Raw genomic sequence first — 13,182 nt, 5'->3', positions numbered from 1 at the left:
AACCAAGGACTTTGTCACACCCTCGTAACTTCAGTCACTCATGATACCATGGTACCAGTCCTACCTATAGCATCTGCAGGGAAGGATTTATGACATCACTGATGAAGTCACAATCATCTATGACAGAAAACTGTGTTCTGACTGAGCATGCTCAGATCTGACAACATCACAATCGTTGAGTCACATCACTGATGACATAAGTGATGATGTCAGTGCGTGAAGACAGGCTTGTTTGAGATGAGCAAGTCCTTTGCGGTCTCGACCAGCGACTTGCGTGGTCCGTTGCTGGTTAGAAAAGTTGTCCAACTTGCTAACCTATAAATCCTTCCGTGCAAAGGCCAAAAGTCACTTTCAAAATGGCAGCTCCGACCACCCGAATAATTCAGGCTGTGCGGCCTCATCTTCCTCTGATCAAGTTTCTAAACAGACATGGCCTTCCCAAGCCAAATTCACAAGAGGCACTGAAACCAGCAGTTAACTTTCCGCAGAACTCTCCCAGTGCCCCCTCAGCAGCAGCATTTCCTCCACTAAGACCTCCAGGACTTCCCGGCACACCAGACACCCTGGCCTCGACCCATCTGCTCCCTCAGAGATACCACAGGAGACCGTTGGCAGAGGAGGAGATAGACTACATCCAGCGTGGTGGACCAGAATGACACTGCCACTCAATCAAAGAAAGAAAGAAAGAGGCCAGGTCACTGATGATGTCATACAGTTTCAGTCGGCCTGGTGGCCAGGTCACTACTATAGTGATGTCATATATCACCGATTATGATGTCAAATCACTGATGTCACAGACAGTGATGAGGTCATAAATCAGCGTATACCGGCGGCCCACTTTGCGGCCTCGCGGGCCACTGGGGCTTCTAAATGCCAAGTGGAGCCTGCGTTGGAAAGGCTGCCTGCTGGCCGTGGAGCTCCTGCAGCTGTTCCTTCCCTAACCTCAACCCATATCCAAACCCTAACCCCATTTAAGTGGCTACCAGTGCCTAACCCCAAGGCATGACTGACCTTTGCCTCACCCAAACTGTGCGTCCAAATACGCTCAGATGGCCGTGTCTCAGCATGTACCACTGGCTCCATCTTATGGAATGAGTTGGGTTTTTCGGAGCCCAAATGGGCATCTACTGTATCACGTCCCTGTAGTGGTGCTGAGGGACTGTTATACCTGGAACTCTCCAGCTTGCAGCTTTCCTTTTTAAATATACTTTATTTAATTATTCAGTCAGGGGTTACAAACATTCACAGTAATACTTTTTTTTTGTAAATATAAACAGTAGAAGGGAGTATTAACAAAAGGACGTAACTTATAAGGCAGGTAACGACGGCAATGAGGATGTTTCCAACCACAAATTGTTCTAACATTGTTGCTCTGAGGGAGACATTCTTTCAGAACCACCCTCTCAGGCTTGGTCTGCCTTTATGCCGGTATCTCTGTTATGTCCCGGGGGTTCTTCACATCACAGAAGTAGGTACCGGTGTCACTGAACTGAGCATGGCTCAGCTGCATTGAGGCATCCTTCCTGTTGAGGTCACCAATAAAATGCATTGGAGCTTTGGGAATGCTTCCCCTTTTCTATAGTAGAAAATATTGGACGGAGAAGCAGACGGTGTGTCGGATCAACTCAATCGCAAGCTCCAGGTCACTGCAGTGTCAGTGTGTCACTGTCCACTACTTCTTTGGACTTAAAAGAACGTTTAAGGATTCCCGTGGTGCTGTCCACAACAATCACTTCATTGGTTGCATATATGTTGATCACAGACGTGGCTTTTGTACCAAATACAACACATAACGTGAATGCAGTCAATAAAACATTTTCTGGGTATTTATCCATTTTGGCTCCATAACGTTGTTGTAAACAGGAGTAATTCCTCATTCCTGTTGCTTTTCCACTCTACTAGCCAGGTTGCTCCTTCTTCATGGAATTTTGCCCGGCAAGGACACCTGGAGCTCTCCATGGTGGACGCCACCTTCTTTCGCGGCTGTGGAGCATGAGCTCACGCTTTCCAAGGCATACATCCCTCGTAATGATGATGGGTGATATGTGATTATCTTATGATAAGGCAGCAACGATGGCAATGAGGATGATTCCAAGTACAGCGCCACAAACTGGTCTAACAGCATTGTTGCTCTTCTGGGGAGATTCTTTCAGAACCACCCTGAGCCTGGTCTGCGCCGGGTTGCCTGTTATGTCCGGGGGGTCCTTCACGTCACAGAAGTAGGTACCGTTGTCACTGAACTTAACCTGGCTCAGCTGTATTGAGGCATCCTTCATGTTGTCACCAATAAACTGCACTCGATCGTTTAACTCAGATGCTGGGTATGCCTTCCCCTCGATATAGTGGAAAATAGTGTGGCTCCATAATGTTGTAAATTCTTCTACTTCTTTTTGGTGATGTAAGTTCCTCAGCCTTGTTTCCTTTTATAAACACTTGAGCAATTGTGATGTCATCAGTGAGTGATGTCATCAGTAATTTCATCTTGATTTATGACATCATCCAGCAATGTCACTGGAGTTGAATACTTCTACTAAAATTACAATATTATTATTTACTTTCCATCCACGTCCATATATAGTGTCCGCCATTTTCTGAAAACATCACAAGACACGTCACAAATCGTGAACTTGTCGTAAGATTTCCACTTAACATGTCGTGAACACGACCTCATTTGAAGGGCCCAATCGTCACTGATTAGATCACTGATGATGACATCACTCACCGATGACATCACCAATGACATCACAATTGCTCGAGTGACATCAGTGATTGACATCACAATTGCTCAAGTAACATCACTGATGACATCATCACTGATGCATGAGTGACATCATCAGTGATGTCATAAATCAATAGACATGAGTGACATGATGACTGATGATCTCACCACAATGGGTAAGTTATGACATCACTGATTATGTCACAATGAAAACAATTTTATTTATGACATCACTGAGGATGTCACAAAATCGTGACTATCAGACACCGCAAAATCATGGCACACCACCGCCTTATGCTTCGCACACACTAGAGGATAAAAGGCCCGATTTAATGCCCGATTCCCCTCGGGGGGGCGTGGCCCGATTCGAGGCTAGTCTCAACCGATTTTTTTGTCGAAATAATTGTCAAGTGTCTGGTGTCAATAAATTATTGATTGAATCGGAGCCTGCCCGATCTCGAATCAGGCATATCAAACATGTTTGATATTTACGATGGCTGTCTCCCGACGGAACCCGCAATAGCCAATGAGAGCGAGCAGACCGGGACGCGTCGACGTGTCATACCCAATGGTCATACCCGGATGTTAATGCAGCGCTCACAAACGAGCAACAGCAGAGCCATGTAGCTCCTCTCTCCCCAGCATCCTCACAGCAGCTTAAAACAGGGTGGACAGCGGCGGATGGCTCTCCAAACATGTGCCGAGCGGAGCGGTTTGTTTGCTTCAAGCGAGCGGATATGCTGTAATATGAGCTCTCAGGACGTTGTTTTAGCTCATTTTGCGAGGGTGTCTGCCTGCTTGAAGTGGAACCGCCGCTCGGTGCATGTTTAGAGAGCTATCTGCTGTTGTCTGTGGGAAAAAATTGCGGTTTTGTGGGATATAAACAGCCTAGTCTAGTTGCTGGAATCGCTTTGAGTCTGTACTTCAAACGGCTGGTGTGTGGTCTCGCAGTCTGGCCGAATCGTCTAGTGTGTGCGTTCAGGCGATTTTAATGTTCAAATGTGATGAAATTGTCCTTATGTCTGTGGTCTCTCATGTTTTTAAAATCGGTTAAGATTTGAAAATCCTCTAGTGTGTAGGCAGCATTAGGCAATTTAAATGATGATATAATAGATATATAGATAGATAGATAGATAGATAGATAGATAGATAGATAGATAGATAGATAGATAGATAGGTAGGGAATTATTTTGATGGTTTCACAATTCACAAAGGCCGACTCTGAGCTAGAATATTGCCGTAATGAATCACAATGTGTCTATGTACATGTTCACGGCATGACCATTGAATACCATGTAGTGTACACGACTTCCGGTCTCGTAAACGAGTTCACGACTTCCTGAAGGCATGTGAAGGTCTCAATGATGATGTCAGCAGTGATGTCACTTAAGCAATTGTGATGTCATCAGTGAGTGACAGTGAGTGATGACACTGATGACATCCGTCATAAATCATCGATATCACAATCATCGGCCCCTTATATGTGTGAAGCTAACCCTTCGTTCACAAACTGCAGACCTAGTAACTTGCTTAAAGATTTGCAGGGAAGCCACGCCATTGTTTCTCCTCTGTTCTGGAAGAGGAGGCACTGCATGGCTGCATCAGAAAAACGACTTGAGGTGTACTGCTTGAATTATTTTCATGGTTTCACAATTCACACAGGCTACTCTGAGCTAGAATATTGCCATAATGAATCACAATGTGTCTATGTTTTACATAGCATTAGCATCAAGATTAGAGGGCATATCAGGAAGAGAGTGAATTTGTGAGTGCTCTATCTGAGCTAGAAGACAAATTAGTGAGGCTTGCCAAGTTTGCATGAATTCAGTGAACTGCCAAATCTTTCACAGCCTGCAACTAAAGGATTCATCTCGAAGTTGAAGGGTGGAAAATGTTATGGGTTCTGGAAATGTTTGTTATGGCTAAATGGAGCGAATCACAGGTCTTCTTCCCCACTCACATGTTAACTGTTTTCAGAGATAGTCCGCAAAGAAGAGTATGAATTACAGAACTCCTAAATCCTCCTTACTGTGCTGCAAGGAAATAAGAAGCTTACGGGGGACAGCAGCCCTTCAGCCAGTTCACTATCATTTAGACGTTCTATTCTATCACTTTTGCTTTGTACAGCTTACAGAATATATAGGAAATATTAAGTATCCATAGCAAACTTTGTCAGAAACATTTGACATACTCCTTTCATCATTAGAATTTCCTTTCTTGTTTGCACAGAAATATTCTTGTGGGAAATTTCCTATATCCTTAACAAACCTGATGGGGCAAGAACATGAGGAAAGTTAGGACTGTGACAGATTTATCACGCTTTATGTCAAGTTCAGTGTGTAATGTTGTAATATATGAAAGTTGTGGATGCTTGAATAATCTGAAATTTGAAGGACTAGCACTACAACCATTTCAAACAAAGCTGCCGTTTCCTAGGTTACCAGTGAGGCAGCTTCGTTATAGGTAGCAGGACTTTGTTGTTGGTGGGAAGGATGAGGAAGAGAGGATAATGCAAAAAATGGTACAAAGTCTGCCTGATATTGTCCATTAAAGTGATTGGTGGAAAATAAATGCAGTGCAGGGTGGTAGGGTGACACATGTGATGTCACAGGGAGGATATGGGTGCAATCCCCACGACTGGAAATGTGTCTATCTGCACTGAAATGTCTTTCAGCAAGACACTAACTGTCCACCCCACCCCACCCCCCCTTCCCCTCAAACACACAGACCTGTCTGAACCCACTCTGACACCTTTGATAAAGGGCTCACGTTTCTAGTTTTTGCAGGGTATGGTTACGTGGTGCTTCCAATTCCTGCAAAAATGTGTGAAGATCCAGCTCGTTGAGTCATATTAGAGTGTCAATCAGAGCGGTCAAAGTGTCCAAATGTTCACATTAAATGTGGATGATAGATCATCGCCCATTTGACGAGAGGATGTGATTACAGCCTCGGGGGCCCTGGGGCGTGTTCGGAGACGCGTCTGTGTTTGTGAATGTCATGAATGACAGGTGGATGTAGGACTGAATTACCTCACACTTCCTTATTCACGTTACGGCACCCACTCCCCTCCTACAGAAAGAAGAGAAGAAAAAAAAGCTTTGACATAATATGTGCATTTTGAAATCATCAATCAACTCCTTAGGTTAGGTTTCCTAAATCAATAGCATGCAATGCCATTTTGGCAGGGATCCGCATAAAAGTCCAACAAAGACTGTTGCAAAACTCTGCCACTGGATCTGGCATCATATATCTTCCTCTCGTGCCTTCTTATTTACCAAGGCAGTTTGTGACAGAAACTGGCAGGTCACAGGTGCCATGGAAATTAACCATCTTCCCACTGCAAACAAGTGCAAAGATTTACCCTCCCATATACTGACATGTAACTGTGTGGATGCATTCACCCAGGGCATTAGATTTCGGTTGCGCCGAGTGAAGAATACCAACGCACTCCTCTTCACAAGCAGAGGTGACTGCTGACCCAGTTTGAAGCTGGTCCTGTGTGCCAAGGTCATACACCCACAGATATTATTTGTTCGCAAACCGCCAGAAGGCATTCTTGACTCAGGTGTATACGCAGATCTGTGGTGGTGTGTTTGTTCATTTTCAATTGTGGATGCTTCTCTGATGTTCTGTCACCTCTCTGCGCCTGTGTAGTACAAGATGATCTCAAAAGGATAACGCAGCATGAAGCTTTTTGGAATCTGCAGTGGGCCCCTAAAATTAGACATTCAAATCTTTGTGTTTAGCTAAAGTGTATATTTTTTCTTAGCTTCCGACCTTGATGAAATTTGTTGTAGGATAGAGTATAACAATGAAGATAGACGTGTGCATATTGGAATCAGAATTAAAGCCAGTTATCTATGAAAAGTATATTGGATGCATTCATTTTGAGAAATAAATTAAGGAGTTCTCTATTGGCCATTTTCTGTCACTTATTATCTAACTGGGCTGCGGACAACTGCCAAAGTAATATATCACTGTGAATATATATAACTGTAAATATTGTAAATAGTATACTACATTTTATAGTGTACTGTACAATCTAATATTTATTTTCTTTTGTTTTGGCAATATGAAGTCTTAATCTGTGTTTTAAAGCCTTTCTCCATAGTCTTTCCAGATGAGTATGATTTGGAAGTCACATTATTCATAAATCTAACTGATGAAAAGCCTTTGGAGCCAAAACACTGTAAACAATGAAAGCATTCCTATTTCCTTTTTGCTTATTCAATTATTAATCCATGGTGTGGGATGGCCAGTTTTCTGCCACAATACTGCTCTCTGCTGGCAAATGAACTTCCCATGGAAAATTGACCTTTGGCTGAAAAATTCCAGGAAAGAGCTGGAGAGAACTAGGAGAGAACAGGCATGTCTTCTGTCTGATGAAGGGAATTGTATAAAAAAGTATCTGCAATCCCATTAAAAATGGGAGCAGATGACGTGGCATTTGCAAAAAGATCTTGCAGGACATTTAATCAGACAGAAGTCAATTTGTATCCCCGGGTGAGCGCACATTGCATAAACGATCTCATTATCACTCAATTAATTACAGTACCACATAATTAAGTATATCTCACTCATAGTAACCACTTTGCACAGTCAGATATCATAGGGAGAGGAATCATCAAGCCAATGTCATTAATTTAATTATGTTTTATTCCTATAGCCTGGCTGTGCATTGGGTGTGCTGTGCAGAGACTAGATCATTGGTTCTCAACGTGGGGTCCGAGGCCATGGGGTGTTTGAAGGCATCCCATGGGGTCCCCAGCAAACCGATGAATCGTTAAACTTCATTATTTCATTTACAAGAACAATTATAGAATAGGAGACTGACTATTTTGATCATAGTTTCACTGTTATCTCTTTCCCTACAATACAGATAATCATGGCATTCTGTACAAAATCATCTGACAATAAAGTTATTCTCAGATTTGGGTCTGAGGGACAAAATCGGATCAAATGGGGGTCCATGGCCCGAATGTGGACTAAATTGGGGGTCGTTGATATGAAAAAGGTTGAGAACCACCGGACTAGATAGCTACAGAGAGGTTAGTCTGGCTACCATGTCCTCAGGTAAAGATATTTTTAGTCTTTTAGCTAGATACAGATCATCCACCTTAGTGATTTACAGACTAGAGGGCAATTCTGGTAATGATTCAGGGGCAGTATTAATAGCCTATCACTCCTACGGTCATACGTATGCCGCAGGGTCCCAGGGGAAAACCCCTGCAGCTGACCACCCACCCCTTTTCAGACATCTCAACCACAGGGAAATCTCATTTCAAGATACAAACCCTCCTTCTTCATCTGCGCTATGCGTATTACTGCATGTGAGAAAGATCAAAGCTGGCCTACAGTAAGCTATGCTCAGCAGCACACTGGCAGCCCGCTGAAGATTCTCCATGGTGCTGGAATAACGAAGTGAGACGGCCTGCACTTTTATCCTCACCTTGCTTAGTAAGTGAGCCTAGTCAAAGTGAGTCTTTTATGGGCCAAAAGTGGCATGCTGCCCACACCAAACGCATGGAGATGGTTGAAAACGGGGTGCCATTCAGGAAGTCAAACACATTCATTTTCACTCGCTGAAAAAGGATGAAAAACAGATATTTCTCCACTGTCAGCTGCTGATCTGTGTATCAGCATTAGCGACAGCTAGCAGCAATAATCAGATGTGACCAGTATAAGCAGTGAGTCAGGCAGCACAGTAACTCGGGGACCCTCTGCCTCTCTGTCTATCCTGAAACAGCTGTTTTCACTCTAATTAAAGGGAAGTAGCAGGTGTCACCTGAGCCCCAACTGCAGGGGCACACCTGGCTGCCTCCATTTGATCCAAAGTGGTTTCGACGGACTGTCTGCACTCTGGCATCGCGCGTTAAGCCACTGGAACTGTGCACCTGCAAGCAAGAGCACTCCACTAACATCACTTTGTGGAGGCACGCCAAGCTGGCGAGCCCATGTCTTCTGAATGACCTGAGGGACGGCTCAGTCATCTCTGCCTCTGCCAGCGCCGGGCAACATCTGTAAGTGAGCAGACCTGTGATGTGGACCTGTAGTCACATCCAGCTGAGGGCTGGGTGGGCCCAAGATAATTGGCTGTGGAAACCTACCCCCAGGCTGTAGCGGCAGCTTGTTTCCGATCGGCCCATAATTTCACAGGACATTTAACTTTACACTTCTCATTTGTTACTTCTCCGGGGTATTTCCAAATGTCCATTACAGGTAGCCGTGGAATGTAGCAACCCTTAACCTCCACTAGCTTTTATGCATGCATAAATTGCCTTTGCGATAAACGTGACAGCACATCGGGGTATTGACATAACGCAACCGAGGAGTGAAACACACAGCCTCTACCTGTGTGTGTGTGTGTGTGTGTGTGTGTGTGTGTGTGTGTGTGTGTGTGTGTGTGTGTGTGTGTGTGCGTGTGCGTGTGTGTGTGTGTGTGTGTGTGTGCGTGCGTGTGCGTGTGTGTGTGCGTGCATGTGCGTGCATGCGCGTGTGACCTTCAAATTTAAAGGCAGTGAAGAGGCTCAGACTAGAGACTTGTAGATGCAATATTGTGCTGTCTTTCTGACACCCTAATTGCCTACTAAAATGTACATCAGCCAAAGAATGAAGCCATGGCTTTGACTGTGGGGCCAGCCTCAGGTCATGCTGCCCTCTCTGTCGCAACAGTGTCTTTGTGCCACTACAATACATTCATGTCATGAGTCAACAGGTTACGACTGGCAGTTTGTGTAGAGCTAACAGTGTTTAATTGGATTCTGATCCATGGCAACAACACCAGAGCAGAGGGTTGTTACCATCTTTTATTTCAGCAGCACCTGGAGCGTAATAGGGGTGATTACATCCCTCCTGCGGTCCCCCCGGTGGTTCAGCCCTCGCAGCCCCTGGGAATACACTGGGTGCTGACAGTCATGCTCCACGCTGCCCCGCTGCCCTGTTTTGACTCCTGACAATAAGCTGCTGCTACTTTTTGCTGCTGCACTCCTGAGACAAGCCCAGTTTTAAAGGGAATTATAATGCAAACCAAATTAACTGCTTACTGCACCAAGTAAATGAGAAAATAAGAGAGAGACTCCAAACAAAATATCCACCACTTGATAAAACAAAATTACACTATGTGTAGAGGTTGATTACTGGCATGAAAATCGAGGATGCAATCATCTGTGAGTACCAATTGTCAAAACATCTTCATTAAAAGGGAGGGTGAGAGGGCTGGTTTAGTCTCTCTTGGTCTCCATAGATGGTTCCATTGGAACTCATTTATCTACAAATAAAGCCATATTATTGGTGGACTCCCTGGTTACTTCTGCAGTCTCTTAAACTGAGGAAGCACAATCTCCGTTCTAATGCTACACCCATCCACTGAGTTTGGAAAGATGGCCTTCAGTTACTTACTCTGCCCCCTGGTGCTGGAACCTCAATCAGTTAAGCCAAAAGTTGAACATTAGCAATAATCTTCTCCCATTCTAGTCTGTCCTCCTGCTCTCTGTCTCCAGCTGCTCTTCTAAGCAGGAGTCAGATGCCCTAGCTTTCTCTTTCCCTTCCTCCTCATTTTGGTTATGCTAAATGTATATTGCATAATAGGGTTGTTGTACTTACTGTATGTAGCCTATTATTATTATTATTATTATGATATGTATTTATTGGCTGCTGCTTTTGACTTGCCCCATGAGGGCTCCCTTGAAAAAGAGATGTTGATGTCAATGGGACTCACCTGGTTAAATAAATGATAATAAATAAATAAATAAATAATAGCATGTAGCCTATGCCTATGGAGGGGGAAAAAGATGTACAGTGCTTCAAAACAAAAGCCTTCGATATTTGGTGAGTGGCACCGGCTAACGAGTCCCTGGGAGGGAGTAGACACAGAGCGCTCTGCCTCCCCTACCACGCAACCAGGGGAAGGTCACTGACCTCTGCCCAACAGGATTTGGGAAGACGGCCGGTGCAGAGTCTGTGCTGACAGCACAGGGAGAAGCAACATCACCGGGTCTCTGACCTTCAGTGTGCCCCAACACGCCCTGTTACAACCACAGATTCAGATCCATCTGAATAATACATTGCCTTCTCCTGCTGGGACAGAAACAGATACAGAAACTTGGCATTCACATCATAGTGAGGTATGTCTCCCACACCATCCCATACAATAATACATTAACACAGTCTGCATGCCTAGTTGAGTGCTCTCCTTATTCTATCAAGTTTTTTTTTTTCTAATTTCCCCCCGGTTTTCTCCCCAGTTGTTCTTGGCCAATTCCCCCTGCTGTCCCGGTCATTGCTCCACCCCCTCTGCTGATTTGGGGAGAGTTGTAGACAACACTGAGGAAGGCCTGTGTGCGGAAACTGTTTGTGCTGTGCTGCTGCCCTACCCAGACTACAGGTATTAAACCTTCAAAAATACTTTTTTGTGTGCTGGCGTTTCCTGCTGTGACTTGAGAGTTGTAGACTAGCACATGCTTCCTCCGATACATGTGCAGTCGCCAGCCACTTCTTTTCACCCGACAGGGAGAAGTTTCACCAGCAGGACGTAGCGTGTGGGAAGATCACACTATTCCCCCCAGTTCCCCTCCCCGCAAAGAGACGCCCCAACCGACCAGAGGAAGCACCAGAGACCAGCACACCCCTAATCTACCCCTAATCTGGCTTCTCACCTGCAGATACGGCCAATTGTGCCTATATGGACACCCAAACAAGCCAGAGGTATCACAGGGGCTCGAACCTGCGACCATCCTGTTGATTGGCAGGGAATCTACTGCTGTACCTGTATGCCCAGGTCTCCTTATTCTCATCTTCCAGTATGTAAACACATGGGGGTTCAGGTCGTGTTATCATGTGGCTTCAGCCATTTTTAGCTCATAATATGAGAGAAATGATTGCTGTGAAATGCAATTTGCGATATTTATGAGTCCTTTTTAAGCTAAGCCTATGGCCATAATATTCTATTTTGGTGGTAAGTGAAGTTTTTCTTTACAGATTACACAATTTAAATCATTTAAGTCTCTTTATTCAGTAAAACGGCTCATAAACGCTTATTCTACTCCCCATTATCCTAATTCTTCTAGTGAATGTGTGGCTCAATTTTCAGTGACTCCTTTATGTGCAAATGACAGCACCCCAGAAGCTTAAGAGAAGAAAATAGAGTGAAAACTGCATTTTGGGCCTCTAATTTCTTGTCTCCATGCGAGAAAGTAAACAATCGAATGAGCCACTAGAACTGTGCTGTTTACATAGCCAGAATGAATAGAAAATGCATGAAACATTTCCCTTGTGATTCCTAGAAACGCGGGCGGGCTGTCTTGTTTCCATCTGCTTTACATATAACAACAGCTCCATGGTTTGCACTGGGATTATTTGAATTTCATGGGGTGTTTGACAGTTGACAACAGTGTTGTGTTTATAGATTCTAGACTCCGCTGCAGAAGATTTCCCCTCATATTTGTTCAGGCTTCCCCAAAATGCAGTGACAATTGAAAAAAGCAAAACTCAAATATCTCTGCATGAGATCAAAGGGGAAAAACCCAATAATGCTTTTAGCTTTGCATGAGCAGATACACATCAATCAGTGTCATTCATCAAAGTGGTGTGTGTGTGTGTGTGTGTGTGTGTGTGTGTGTGTGTGTGTGTGTGTGTGTGTGTGTGTGTGTGTGTGTGTGTGTGTGTGTGTGTGTGTGTGTTTTTTATAGCATTTTGAGTCGAGCATTTGGAAAACAATGTCATTACAGCAATGACATGAGGGTAAACAAACATGTGACCTCTTCTGTTATGATTCTGCCTTCATTCCCTGTGTGTTTATCTGAGTGGGCTCTGTTGTTCACCTGTAGTTGAGATAGAATAAATATAGTGAGTGACTATATTTAGCATAGCTGTAGTGTAGTGTTTATGTTAAGTAGTAGGCTGCACTGTGACAGGACCACATCAGGACCTAACAGCAGTTTGTTCACAAATTGAACAAAGCCAGTTCAAAGACACTATTTTTTGTGTAGCTAGAAGTCTGATAGCTGTGCTCTGGGTGGGAGGGCAAAATGTGGTGCATGTGTGTGTGTGTGTGTGTGTGTGTGTGTGTGTGTGTGTGTGTGTGTAACCTCGTGTCACCAGGCTTTTCCCGAGGAGAAGAAGTGTGTGTGCGCGTGCCGGGTGTGTGTGTGTGTGTGTGTGTGTGTGTGTGTGTGTGTGTGTGTGTGTGTGTGTGTGTGTGTGTGTGTGTGTGTGTGTGTGTGTGTGTGCGTGCGTGCATGCGTGCGTGCGTGCGTGCGTGCGTGTGTGTGTGTGTGTGTGTGTGTGTGTGTGCGTGCGTGCGCGTGCGTGCGTGCGTGTGTCTGTCTGTCATAAAAAGCATAATGAGCAGTTTGTGACATTCAGTTCCAAATTATATAAATACATAAATAGATTAATAATAATAATAACTATAACAACATCAGCAACAATATTAACAACAACAACAACAACAATAATATGAATCA

This window comes from Poromitra crassiceps (genome assembly GCF_964638095.1).
Source record: "Poromitra crassiceps genome assembly, chromosome: 13".
In the NCBI taxonomy this organism is placed as follows: domain Eukaryota; kingdom Metazoa; phylum Chordata; class Actinopteri; order Beryciformes; family Melamphaidae; genus Poromitra; species Poromitra crassiceps.
The sequence above is the reverse complement of the archived record's forward strand: the minus strand, read 5'-3'. Positions refer to the sequence as shown.